Genomic DNA, 13,979 nt, shown 5'->3' on the forward strand with positions numbered 1-13,979 from the left:
AATAAAAATTCACGACTCCTTACCTCTTGGGTATATAGCATTACTTTCCGTATTTAAATGCAGTAATAAAACCGGAGGAGCTCAGCGTATGATTTCTGGTATGTTGGAGAGAAGATATTCTGTTTCTTTTTGGTGGGGGGAGGTCTTTAAAGGGAAAATGAGCTACGACCCCCGTCAATACTTCAGCATTCCCAGGGACGGTACGCGGACGAAAGAATAAAAAAACAGAATTCCTAAACCATGAATACACCATGAAAAGAAGCATAGGTAATTTGCATGCGGCCCAAGCTTCTAATTTTCGCCTAGAGGGCTTAACAATGTATCCTGTTGTACTTGGAACGGAGAATATTATGCCGCCATAATCCATCATGGATATGCACCTAAGCAAATGACTTCTAATTATTTTCCAAGCCAGGAGATATCAGCAGGTTTCCACGTGGTCTTCCGTAAAGACAATGTTTTCTTTTTTTCATGATGTTTCTGATAAAAGCTTAATTGTGAGAAGCAATTTACGACTACAGTCAAAGAAAACCGATCCGCCCGAATGGGTAACGAGGAACGGGGTTACCTGCTTAACGCCTGAAGCAGATCCATTGCTTAAAGTACTACGCGTCCCCCTCCTCCAAGATCCCCGTTCTATCTTTTCCTCCTCCTCCTCCTCTTCTTTCTTCTTCTTATTCTTCTTCTTCTTCTTCTTCTTCTTCGAAGACTGGTATTGCAAAGAGTTGCCTTTGCGGTTAGTGAGGTCACTGAATGACCTTGCATTCCTGCAATATTGTTTGATTCAAGAAAAAGGGAATCTTTGAGATTCTCACTGGAGTCGCTAGATGAGCTGGAGCGGGAGGTAACAATGAAAACGACAGGAGAAACTGCTAACTATTGAATTTAGCAGATCGAAATAAGATGCCACAAGTTTGGATGTATTTATTAAGAGCCAAGAACAGAAAAATCTACTTTTTTTTTTTTAAATTAAGACTGATGTAATTTGATGTAAAACTTAAGTTTAATGAGCGTCTCACATGGATAATAAGGATATAGAAGGGGTAAAAGAATCTACATGATGACAGTTGTAACGGCACAAACGATGATTTAGGTGCTGACGTTGAATGATGAAGATAAAAAAAGCGACATTTTGAAAATCTTGCTTAAATTTCGCGAAATGTGTCCCTTTTCAAAGCGACCACCGTATCTTATTCGCTCGCCCGCAGACTTTGTGATTTTAAGCTGACACGCATTGCGTGAACATCTTCTGATTTAGTAGTTACTTGATTTAGTAGTTGCCTGTTGCTGAAACGATAAACTTTTTCGTTGCATCATTCACAGTTATTGTTTGTTTACGTTTAAAAAAGGTAAATGCTTATAGAAAGAAAATAAAGAATCCCTTCATCGATTGAGTTTAGTTTGCGTATACGAACGATTTTTTCTTATACTCGTATGTATAATAACAATTGACAGAATGCATATTGCGCACTCCGCTATACTCGAGATATACCCATATATATATATATATATATATATATATATATATATATATATATATATATATATATATATATATACATACATACATATATATACATATATATATTTTATATATATATATATATATATATATATATATATATATATATATATATGTATATATATATATATATAACTATCTATATAATATATATATATATATATATATATATATATATATATATATATATATGTGTGTGTGTGTGTGTGTGTTTGTGTTTGTGTGTGTGTGTGTATGTGTGCGTGTTTGTGCCTACATTCAATCACGTAATCACGTATAGCGAGAGAGAGAGAGAGAGAGAGAGAGAGAGAGAGAGAGAGAGAGAGAGCGATAACGTTTGTCAAAGAACTATGGAATCACTATCAGTAACCATCCGTAAGTAAACAAAAAATTAAAGAAAAACATAATGGGCCTATTCAGTTTGATTGGTTTTACGGGATTTAGTAATTTTCTTACTGTCTGCTTCAAGTACACTCACGAGCTTTTGAGGATCTGAAATGAGGATAATGCGGTAAAGCTGCAAGTCAGTCCTTCATTCATGAAGAGGTTTTCAACACTAAGGGCAGTGCAGTACGTCTGTTGAAAAAGAAAACCATAAAGATGTCATGAATGATATAGATTTTATTGCGTGTTCACGCCATGGTGATTTCAATTCCAGCAGAGATCAATCCGAGGGAGAAAGCTCATATTCTAGTGATCTTGAACAGGCTGTCGTCCCTCATTGGTCTCTGTGACATGGATCATACTATAAATTCTGTTGTTTTTTTTGTGGGGGGGAGAAAGATGACGTGATAACGTTAATTAACATTACGTGCTTTCATAGCTACAGCGGTACTCAACGAGAGAAACACACCACGGGCGGTTTAAACAAGGTGTTCGTTTCTCGTAGACTTTTATGGTTACAAACGACAACAGTGGCTAATCGTCACATTATCATCATTTTGGAAACAAACAAAAAAAAACTTCATAGAATTTTTAGATGTGGGAAAGAGTAAAAGGCAGAGGGAAAAGAAGAGAAGACTAACGAAGCTATCTGATTATATCTCGTAAAACTGCGCTACTCAAGCTATCTTCATTGATACCTTTCAGGCGTCATATTCCAACTGGTTTCGCCAATTTTCATCATCTACAGCTCTGTAACTCCATGTTCCCTTCCATATTCCCAACAATCCCGCACTGTCCAATTTGAGAGGCAGCTCTGTCATCACCTATGGAGAGAAATTCAACATTATTAGTTTTGCAATAATTCGAGCGATTTAGTGATATCCTAATGATATTGGTAGTTTCCCCTGCTCAGAGAGGTTATATAAAGTCTGCGTTATTTTGTTCTGAATTTGATTGATTTAATGAAATTTAGGCTACCAAGCCAAGCACTGGGCACTTTCGGCCATTCAGTGCTCACTGCTCAAGTCAGTGAAAAGCAAGAGTTAGAGATAAGAAAATAAAGGAGAAAGTACAAGGATCTAAAGGTGAGACTGGGAAAAACTAAAGTGGCACTAAGAAGCAATAGTTGAAAAGGTTGGACAACAAGACTAAAGATAGAAAACGCAGACGGAGGTAAAGTGAAAGGCTAAAAAGTGGGTGCAATTAAGGGCCGAAGGGAAGTTGCAAACACCCTTAAGTAATCCCTACAGTGCACCACGTGAGGTGAACTATTCGGCACTATCCCCCTATAGATTTTTGCCTTAAGCTGTAACACTGATGAGAAATCCCCGTATTTCAAATGAAGAAAAACAAACCGTATTTGTCTTTCTTCAGTGGTCTAGCTCTCTAATTCATATTTACCCAAGACAGGCGGTTACCCTTATTTGTACTGAGAACCTTTACTTTCTACTAAATTACCTAACACTGCACAAGTACCCACATCTGAATGCAAATCTCTGTAATTTTTTCTATCGTTAAAGTAGACGGCTACTACTGTACCCGGACAACTGAAAACACTAATGCTTGTAAAATCGATCGTTGTTCCCATGTAATATTGAACTGTGGTGGCCGAACTAATCTGTATTTTGCTGTATTTTATGACTGCATTTTCTTAAGCAATGGTGTGATAATTACACTAAAGTACACTGTTGAAAATAAACAGGTTTCTTCTCTATCTGTCTGTCGCTCTCCCCTCCTACCTATCTATTTATCGATCCATTTAGCTCTAGGAATTGTTAAATACAACAAATTTTCTTCTGTTTCTTGGTTCAGGAATTGTTTAGCTTTGCATACTTTTCTTCAGGTGTCAGCAGAGAAAGCCCAAAACAAATAGCATGTTCTGGAATTGAATATGTGATTTCATTACACTTAAAAGAGTGCTGTTGAATGGAGAATATTTGGGGATCTGAAAATAAGGTTCCAAAATTAGTCCCTAAAAAATAGTATTTTGAGGAACTAAATATGAGGCTTCATTACACACACAAGATACCTTAAGTGAAAAACATTTTGTGAAGGTGAATGTCTCCATAAAACATGTGTCCTTCAATATACAGAATTTTGAGGAATCATCTCATCATCTGCAACAAAACCAAAGGAAAAGTGGACCGAAGTAATCAACAAATGGAGAAATACAACTTTCTCTGTCTAGCTTATAGACAGCGTAGCAACATAAGCTACATAAATTTCTCACCAAAACCGCAAATTAAATTAACATGCGACCCATGATGGGTATCCCAAGACAAACACACAAGGGCACGCTGGTGTAAAAGGCCACGCAATTCATAAACAAAGACTAACAATCGGTATTCCGGCAAAATAAACGACTGATTTTTCACCATCATTATGTTTGTTTGATCTACCCGCAAGGAACTCGAACAGTTAAGAGGCAAGGACGCTGAACGAAAGTCTTTTTTTAAATTTTTTTTTTATGTTCATATTCCTTCCCTATCTCTCTCTTTCTTTCTTCGTTTCCTCCCCCTCTCTCTCATTTCTGACCAGTCGCTGACTATCATTGCGATTATGACCTCCCGAAACTGAATGCGCGCCATTCGGAGATCGCGTGTCAGTTGCCCATTATTACGAAAGGCAACTTATCCAACTCCGGTAGCGCCAGATGCCCTTCTGTAAGTATGGTTCTTCCCATAACTATTTACATGTTATTCAGAGGAAGAAAACATTAGAAACAATTTTGAAGGGTCGTATTACGTGTATGCAAATAAGTCAAAAGTACTTTTTTTTTATTAGATTTTCAGGCTAATTGTGCTGCGCAACTTGGGAGATCCATTGAATTTATCGTGGCTGTGATGTACTAACTGCATGCATTGGCATAAACCTGTTTATGGCAATGATAACCCTTTAGAAAAAAGAAAAAAGTGAGAACTCCAAAGAAAAATGAGTAGAACTGAGTCGTGTAATTTCGCGGACAAACGATATTTAAAAATGCTGGTGCGTGATGGCGGGAGTTCAGCCGAGCGTGGAGGAAGCAAACGAAAACAGTCAGAATGAAAGACAAACCTGCCATTATCTCCACACGTCATTCGAGTATTCGACGCTTTCATAAACAATGCCGGGTCGCGTCAAGGCTCCCATTTACGTTGCCTTACCAAAAATAGGTATTCGCTATGGATCGAATACGTAAACGGCCGAGAACGCAAAACTCTTTCGAACTTTTATTCCTCTTCGATTATTGCGTCATTCGGTAAACAAGAGTGTAAGATAGGAGTGCGAATTGCTTGAGGCTGGATGTCTCTCCAAGGCAGCGCATAAACAAAAGCGGAGCCTGGATGTACATCCAGCCAGTGATATCCCTCCAGGTGTCAACGTCACTGACTCCGAACATGATAATTGTGCGAACGGGACTTTTCCTCGATATGCACGCATGCGCCATTCTTCTTCTTCTTCTGCTTCCAGATTCAATTAGTATGTTGACTATAATGAGGCATCTTGTTCATTCAAGCGCTACTACGTCGCACCGCAAGAGATACAGTGTTTACCAATTTATCGTTCTTCCTTTTCTTTCCTTTCTTTCGCATAAATAGTAAAAAACAAAATAACAAATCACCTGCCTTTTATTGGCGTCCCTCCTACAGGTAAATCAATAAATTTCCCCTGCTGTATATGTGAATCTTACGCGCAGATCTTTGAATGGGACATCGGTCTAAAGCTATCGAACACCGGAGATAAAATCTCCGATACAAATCAGCCACGCGGAGAGAACGGCCATAAAAGGTACTTCACGCCTAGAATAAGAAGAAGGCGAAAAAAAGAATAAGAAGGAGAAGAGATCAACCACGATCATTTTTTTTTTTTTTTTGCTTGTGTGGACTGGGTCTTTCTGGTACTGGAAGACCTGGGCAAATATGGAAGCAAGGATGCTGTCCGTGGATAAAAGTCAGATACTGTGTTTTCGGGGTCAGCATGAAGGAGCTCTCTCTCTCTCTCTCTCTCTCTCTCTCTCTCACATATTCCAAGTGTCTTGACCTTCTTTCTCTTATTTGACCATCAGGCGTCTGTACGTTTGTTATTATTGGATCACTTATTAATTTTTAGTTTGTAGATAATCGTCTTTACTGTTGTCGCTGATTTTTGTATCAATTCCTCTCTCTCTCTCTCTCTCTCTCTCTCTCTCTCTCTCTCTGTGTGTGTGTGTGTCCGATATATAGAGAATGCTTAGTCTTCTCATGAGCATATTTACGATATTAAGAATATTGTTCCCGAAAGAACGATGAATATAGAATGGCGTAGAACCGCAAAGAAAGTGAGAAAATGGCGGAAGGGAGAAAATTCCAGAGCAAAGGAGACGGTGAAACAGTTAAAAGAATGTTGGTAATTCTATAGCTGTCAAGTTGGGGAGTCGGCTTACCCAGACTTACAGTTTTCTTTTCTTTAGATCAACTTCACCCATGTTGAGTTTTACTTTATAACTATTTGCGAAGACTGTCATGGTTAATATTCATCAAAGAAAAATATTCTTATATATATTAGCATCAGTTTCTAAGCGAAAACATTACCAAATGTAAAAAAAAAAATTGCAGTTCAACAAAATATCTTCTTGGTTAATGCAGGGTTAAGATCACGAACCCCACTGTCAAAAGATATTGATGGAAATGTCATTTTTGTTTTGTAATGTTTTCAAGTAGTGTAGTCAGACCATCAAATTTGCTGGTAATATAAGAGAGGGTCGAAACAACAAGTCTGTACGCACCATCCCGAAGCTAGGATTAGGGACCTTTATTTTGTACGCTTATTTAGGATAATTTGTGAGATAATATGACCCCGGGCTAGAAAACGGCAAGTCTAAAAGTAGAGTCCATTACCTGTAGATTATCGTCTTTACGCAAAGAAAAATGGTACACAAATGCACATTGCTTTTCATAAAGTATGATGAGAAACAGGTAATCAGAACCTGGCAGCATTGCATAGACTGATAAGATGTTATATAACACCACAGGTACCAGTGCCACTGAAGTCGATAAACAACTCGGCATGGAACATCTTTTGAATCCGCATCCTTTAAGCAATTTAGTGTCTCGAGATGATTGAAAACAACACAAGTAAAAGAATAAAGTAACCACATTTCCCCTCTGGATTTAGTTCTTGTTTTTCTATATTTTTCTTTGGATCGGTCGTTTACAGGATGATTATGTATGCTGCGTTTCCGATAAAATGATATCTCACATTCTTTGATAAAAAATGAAAAGTATGAAAAAGAATGTTGGTAGGAGACATCTCGAATGATGCCATGTTCTCATTTGAATGCCAACACTTTAGAGCTATGAGACGGTGGTAATCCCTCTAAAGGCCGATGGGATCTTCTAAATCTCTCTGAGATGAATCTCGTTACAAGAGATTATAATAATTTTGCCGTTTACTTAATATCACAGAGATTCAAAAATAGGTGCAGGAAAGAAAAGCCTTTACCACATTTTCCGCCACACATTATATCACAGGAAATCTGAAGGCATAGGGAGAGACAGCAATCCGTATACTATTAGTTTCTATACTTTATATCACAGTAAATCGGGAGAGAAACACAGAAACCCCAGTCCGTAAACAACTTCAGAGTGGCACTAAAGTGAAAGTAAGAAATTAACTGATGGCAAAACCCATCAGTCATAATGATCCCATGAACCAAGATTCATTAACATAAAAAGGAAGAACATAAAGTATATTGATTTGTTTACTTTTTCTAATATTTATCGCAAGACTTACTCTATATTTAGTTTATTTTCTCTTTGCTTCGTTTCACTTTTACTCTTTGGAGGCTAGGTTTCATGTTAAAGACTCCTTTTTCTGGTTCCATATGAAAGCAACCTCACGGATAATAATGATAACAACCGCAGGCTATGGCGGAGTCTGAAGAGAAAGGGGTAAAATATAGCTAATATATGTGTGTGTGTGTGTGTGTGAGACATTAGGTATTTTCACACCTTGCACGGAAAGACTTCAGAGGAAAATGCAGCAGAATAGTCACTACCGTATTCATACCTTAACTGCTACATGGTGGACGAACACCCTGTGAAGAAAACTTCTGCAACACTGGCCGTTCTGGACACCTACGCAGAATGATCGTCAGAAGCACATAAGCGAATCTGTTAGTTTATAAGTAATGGAAAAATTTCAGTGGCCTTAAGAGTTTAACTGATTCTCTCAATGCTAGGTTACTGGGGAGATAGCTGTCCTTTGTTATTTCTTTCTACAGCCTGATGACTGGACTGAAAGATTCTCAGAAACATTTTACAAATAAAAATGTTCCCTATTCTGTCACTGCTGCTCCCGTTCCATTACAGAATTACGTTCATATCAGTGCAAATGTCCACTTCGCCAATAACGAAAGTACTATGAAGAAACAGGACAGTAACCGAGAATCTGGTCGAGCAAGTAAACATCGGGCACGCGAGGAAAACTCGATATAAAAGGTACAAGCACGATTGACGGATTAGCACTTACACGAAAACCCACTCCGACGAACAAGCTCAATCACACAATAAGCCAGCGTACGAACAAAATTAACAGTGATATTGAGCCGAGTCTAGGCGGGTAGAATTCTCATGTTTAGATAAGAACAATGCTCAGCACGATTTGGAAGAAGAAAGGCAATGAAAATAAGGAAACCAAACAGAATTCTGCCAGCAACCTTGCAATGATGCTTTCATACACGACCTAAACTGGTCCCGTTGTGACGTTAAAGGTCCCGCATCTGTGATAACCTTGAACGGTTGGTTGAAAGTAAAATGGCAACTTGCCCTTTTTCTTTTCTTTAATTTATTCAGGACTTTCATAGATCATTCAAACGTTTGCGTACCGTAAATGACATTGTAAGTAATCAGAAGTAACAGCTATCCTAATAATAATAATAATAATAATAATAATAATAATAATAATAATAATAATAATAATTAGGCCAGCAATTAAAATCTAAATTTCGCTACTTCAGTCATATAAGCGGCTGCCTATATGTCATGAGTCTTCCACATTTTCTATTAGTCACGGTAAAATGAAAAAAAAGAAAAGCGAATAAATTAAAAAGAAAATAGCGTCTTACATGGTAAACGCGAGGCAAATGGCAATTGAAAAGTGATGTCAATATTTCATGAAGATTCGTTAGATCCTTCTTATCACTTATTAAGTAGAACTGACAATTCTTATCCATTTAGTTTCTCCAAAGCTTTTTCAATATTTCTTATTTTTCCTTCTTTTGCAGCGGGGAAGGTTGAAGATAATTTCACCAAGAGGCTCTGTGGCAAGAAGTCTCATAGGGAGAAAAAATAACAACTGTTTTTTTTTTTTAAATATATTCTACGATTAACGATATGCATGAACATCGTACATTTTCTGAGTAACTAATGAATGCACGCACGTAAAGGGTTATATGGGTAACATGGACTGGAGATATTCTGGCTGCATTCTATTGGTCAAGAAAGAGTGGGTGAGGTCCTCTCTTGGAATGCCGGCCTGGGACGTGGGGAATACCTAATGTGGCTGGAGTTACTGTTTTTCGTATGCTGATTATTTGGGAGATCATTCTACTACCGCGATGAAATCACCGACACTTCTCGCAGCGGGTTTATGGTGGAACCTTTGCCAAATCTCTGCGTTAGGTAGGAAGTAAAAAGACTTCATTAAAGGTGGGTTTTTGTTGTCATATTTATAAGGCCTCAAATATTTTTAGCACGGTCGAATCTTGGCACTGTTCTAAGGTTTTATAGTCATACTAAAATGGAAATGTGTTCACCATCGTTACCCAGTCCCTTTTCGACCTATCAGAATTTAGGTAGAATATTTACAATTTATTTTACCTGTATGTATATACCACTGCACTAGCACGCATTCATTAGTTACCTTAAAGGATGCCTGAGGCTATATTGAAACGTTAGCTGCAGAATGTATTCAAGCATCCAGTTGCTGATTTTTGCCTCTTCCAGAAGAAGACTGTCTGTCATCAAGAAATTAGAAAAAAAAGGAAAGTTGAAAAAGCCTTAGGGAACCTGAATGGATGCGGTTTAGTATTCCTTTTTTTTTCTTTTGAATAAATTAAGTTTGCTTGAAAAAAAGGTTACTGCCGTTATCATGACTGTCATTGTTAAAGGAAACAAACAAAATAAAGTTCACTGACAAACACAAAATCAACATAGTTTCTTTTCTCAAAACAAAGAGTCTTTGAGCCAATCATCTGTTAGTTACCTGTGGAGAGACCACTTTCACCTGTAATTACTATTTTCTTCTACGACTGCTGTTCGTAATTTGACTTTGAAAAGTTAAAATCACAGCCTCCCGAAGCGTAGACATTATTTAGTGTCTACTAAATGGGTCTACGCTCAAATGTATGAAAGCCGCTTATATATTTATGGAGTATATTTTACACAAGGTAATCGTGAAATATTGTATATCTATCTAATCACTTATTTGTGAATAATGGTAGGTGTTATGATATTCTTTGAATTTAGTGCTTATTAAATAAGTCGAATACGCAAACAGGCGAAAGCTACTGTGTGTATGAAAGAAGTATATTATCAATTACATAACTATGAAATTTAATCATGTAATCCATAAATACTGGCAGATGCAGTAATATTCTTGGGAAGATGTTTTAAAACGCACCGAAACAGAAATTCACATATTCATGGGTCTTTTTGGGTCAATATTTTCGCTCCTTTAACAGATATTTTTGTTTCATTTTGTCCGGAACTACGAAACATTTCATAAATTCAACATAGCAAAAAGAAAGCGTGGAAAACAGTGTTTTTTTTTTTCAACAGTGAATATGAATAGTCTATTCATATTTTCAAAAAATGAAGAAAGATAAGGTGATTTCGAAATAACATAAAAGTATGAATTTTATGTAAACGAACTCATACATACATACATACATACATACTGCAAGAGCCAAAAGGAAATATTAAAGGCATAAGTACCAAGCGCTTTCGTGTACCTAATATATATACCTCTTCAGAGTACTGTGCCTTATATGTTACAGGGAATGTGTGAAATCCATGGATTTCACGAAATCTCTAGGGAGTATGTGAAATGAGCAATTCGCTTAGGAACATTTGGTCCATAAGGGCTGGTACTAAACACAGCGAAACAGTGATTCATCCACACTGTTTCGCCGTGTTTAGTACTAGCACCTGGGTTGTCAAATGTATTTCGCCGTGTTTAGTACTAACCCCTGGGGGATCAAGTGTCCCTAAGTGCATTTGATCCTCGAGGGGCTAGTACTAAACACGGTGAAACAAATTTGACCCCCCCGGGGCTAGTACTAAACACGGTGAAACTGTAGATAAGTCACTGTTTCGTCGTGTTTAGTACTAGTCCTCTGGGATCAAATGTTCCTAAGCGAATGGGTCATTTCACCATTTCCCTAGGGATTTCGTGAAATCTCTGGTTTCACACATTCCCTGTAACATCTATACTGAATAAACGAAAGTGTTTGATACTTACACCCTTTAGTATTTCCTTCTGGCTCTTTCAGTTCATATAGTCATGTGAGCCTTGTGACGGTATAGCATACATACATACATACATACATACATACATGACAATCTTCTTGTTCATCGTCGATAAATGAAAACAAATATATAACTCGAAAACATGGAAATATAATTTCAGCTTTAGAACACAGTCAACTAAAGATTTTTTTTCACGAAAATTATTTTGGCAAAGATCACTTTAGGAATTCACTTCATTCCTATTATGTAACATGTATGGACATACAGTATCCTACTATAAACTACTATAAAAAGCGTAATGTGTTTCGTGTATCTATATCTTTCTGTTTGCAACACAAATAGTCTGAGGGTAACGAACCCGCAGTTTAACGCTTACAACCCCTTAAACAAAAATACGCTGAACAACAAAATCTACTTCATATATCAGGTGTGTTTCTACTGCAAACACTTGAATATTGCCGTTATTTTTCATGGGACAAGTACATCTCAAACAGATAAGCCTTTCGGACATCTAAGCTTCAATTTCGTCTTATGACCTAGTCGACTGAAATGCTAAAATCTCAGCTATACCAGCAATCATCACCGACCGTATCAAAGACCTTGGCCGTGAGAGTATGGAATCAGAAAGCAGAAGTTCAACTCGAAACAGAGGAAAACAATTTTATGAACGTCTAAGAAAATACCGAATCAATAATAAAAGTTATACAGTTAATGTTATGTTTTTTGCAGGATTAATGACCATGCCTTACCTTTGACAAGGTAATTAACAGCAAGAGTTTTACCACTTATATCTCTTACATTTTGCTTTCCACGGAATGGATGAAGAGGCCGTAGGCGAAGGAAGTCCTTACACATGCTAATGAAGATTCAACTGAATAAACCACTATTTTGCTTATTTCTCACTGCGACCTACCGGCGCACAATAACGCCTCCGCGAAAGCTAATAGCTATAAGGTAGTTACCTCGTCAAGATGATATGTTTTGGTCATTAGCACCTCCTTTCGACCATAAAAGGTCCTCTTTATGTAGTGTGACGCAAACAGCAAGAAGGCCCAGACAGCCATTAAGGAAAGCAGGAGGTCGTTGTCTTTTTTTAAAGATTTTTTATATTTTTTTTTTACTCGAAGGACACCAGGAATGTCTATGAATTGCCAAACACCAACAGGAGGACGTCTGCGCTTATTCTTCTTTTTCTTCTTCTTCTCACATCCATTTACGAGGATTCGAACCTATGATCCGAACAGCTTGCGAACAGCCACATCTACTTTTCGAGTCGTAGCTTTTGAGAAGACATGTCTGAATTTTAGGCCAAGAGCACCGACAGACGAGCCTGTTATGTTTTGTTTAAAGGAATTTTCTTATTCTGTCAGAGATGGCGTTTCCTAATACATATGAGAGGATTTGAAATACTGAGAAATATCGTAATTATTTATTCGATTTACGAAATTTTGCGAATGATTGACCTGGCAATGTGGCTGTTTCATTCGATGTCTTCTTGACTTTCCACTTTTGGGCTAATTTTGTAGATTTGACCATGTACTTCTGTTTCATCCTTGATAACTTCTTTTTTTCATTATTTAGTGTTTCTTATTCCACCGTCACAATATAGAATGGTTCTTCATCTAGCCTTCTTCTCAGTAATGTTTCTTGCATTTATACCACCATGATTTGGTTTATTTCTCCACTTATTGTAAGTGTGATTTTTTCCATAGCAAATCCAATTACTCTCCTGGTATGACCCCTATGGGTCTTGCTCCAGTGTATCTCATACTCTGTTTGAAACTTTCTATTTCTTTTGTCAGTTCTGAGAGCCTGCCTTCTTGCTAAACGAGATGCTACGTATCTTCTTTTCTGTAAGGGAAGAGCGTAAATACTGGGGATTCAGTAGTTTCCGTCTAAGGCAGAATATCTTCCGCCACTTGATTTAAGAATGTCAGCGGTATTCTTACAGAGACGTACGAAAATTGACAGGATTATCACTCTTCCGATGGAGATTGTGTTCAATGTCCCAGAACAAAAATAGAAAAAGTCATCCTAAAAATTTTTCAGCTAACGTTTTCTAAGGAAAAAAAATGGATGTTACACATTACTAAATTTTATCAAATTACAAAAGCATGAAAAACAGTAATAACGTATTTACTCTTTTAAATGTCTTTAAGTTTTAGCAGTTCTTCTTATAATTATGTACATGGTATCTGTTGTTGTTCATGGTCTTGTATTTTTAGTGTAGCTGAAGATTTCATATCATGCCTCGGCTCTCATGTAGCTTTCCATGTGGCCTTGACCTTTTACCAGCAAGCTCTATCACACCGGTCCCCTGCTGAGACCAACAACCAGCAGATTCCGAGCCTGTGGGTACAACGAAACAACACTGTATGATTCTGCTGTTGCAGCCTATGAAGAAGACAATAAGGACGATTATCAAGACGGGGGCAATCGACGGCAAATGCTGAGATATTCCAGAAACCTGAAGGTGGTCTATGACGTTCTGACCTCAGTGCTGCTGGCTGGTATCTCCCCCGGTTGTCAAATCTGTATACCCGTCTTCCTCCTAGCGGGTTATTGCCAAGGAGTCGCTCTTCGAT

The 13,979-nt window shown here is 37.5% G+C and overlaps 1 long non-coding RNA gene across 1 annotated transcript in view; it reads right to left on the reverse strand.

Moving 5' to 3' along the window:
* Positions 1 to 1,853: 1,853 nt before the first annotated feature.
* The window catches only part of LOC136846516 (uncharacterized), a 175,734-nt gene continuing 163,608 nt past the window's right edge, over positions 1,854 to 13,979 (reverse strand). The window contains exons 2-3 of the long non-coding RNA XR_010855425.1: positions 2,605 to 2,730; positions 1,854 to 2,098 (exon numbers count right to left, since the gene is read on the reverse strand). This is a non-coding gene — a long non-coding RNA (uncharacterized lncRNA). The remainder of the gene's footprint in view (positions 2,099 to 2,604; positions 2,731 to 13,979) is intronic.

The sequence above is a fragment of the Macrobrachium rosenbergii genome, chromosome 15, assembly GCF_040412425.1.
Source record: "Macrobrachium rosenbergii isolate ZJJX-2024 chromosome 15, ASM4041242v1, whole genome shotgun sequence".
In the NCBI taxonomy this organism is placed as follows: Eukaryota; Metazoa; Arthropoda; class Malacostraca; order Decapoda; family Palaemonidae; genus Macrobrachium; species Macrobrachium rosenbergii.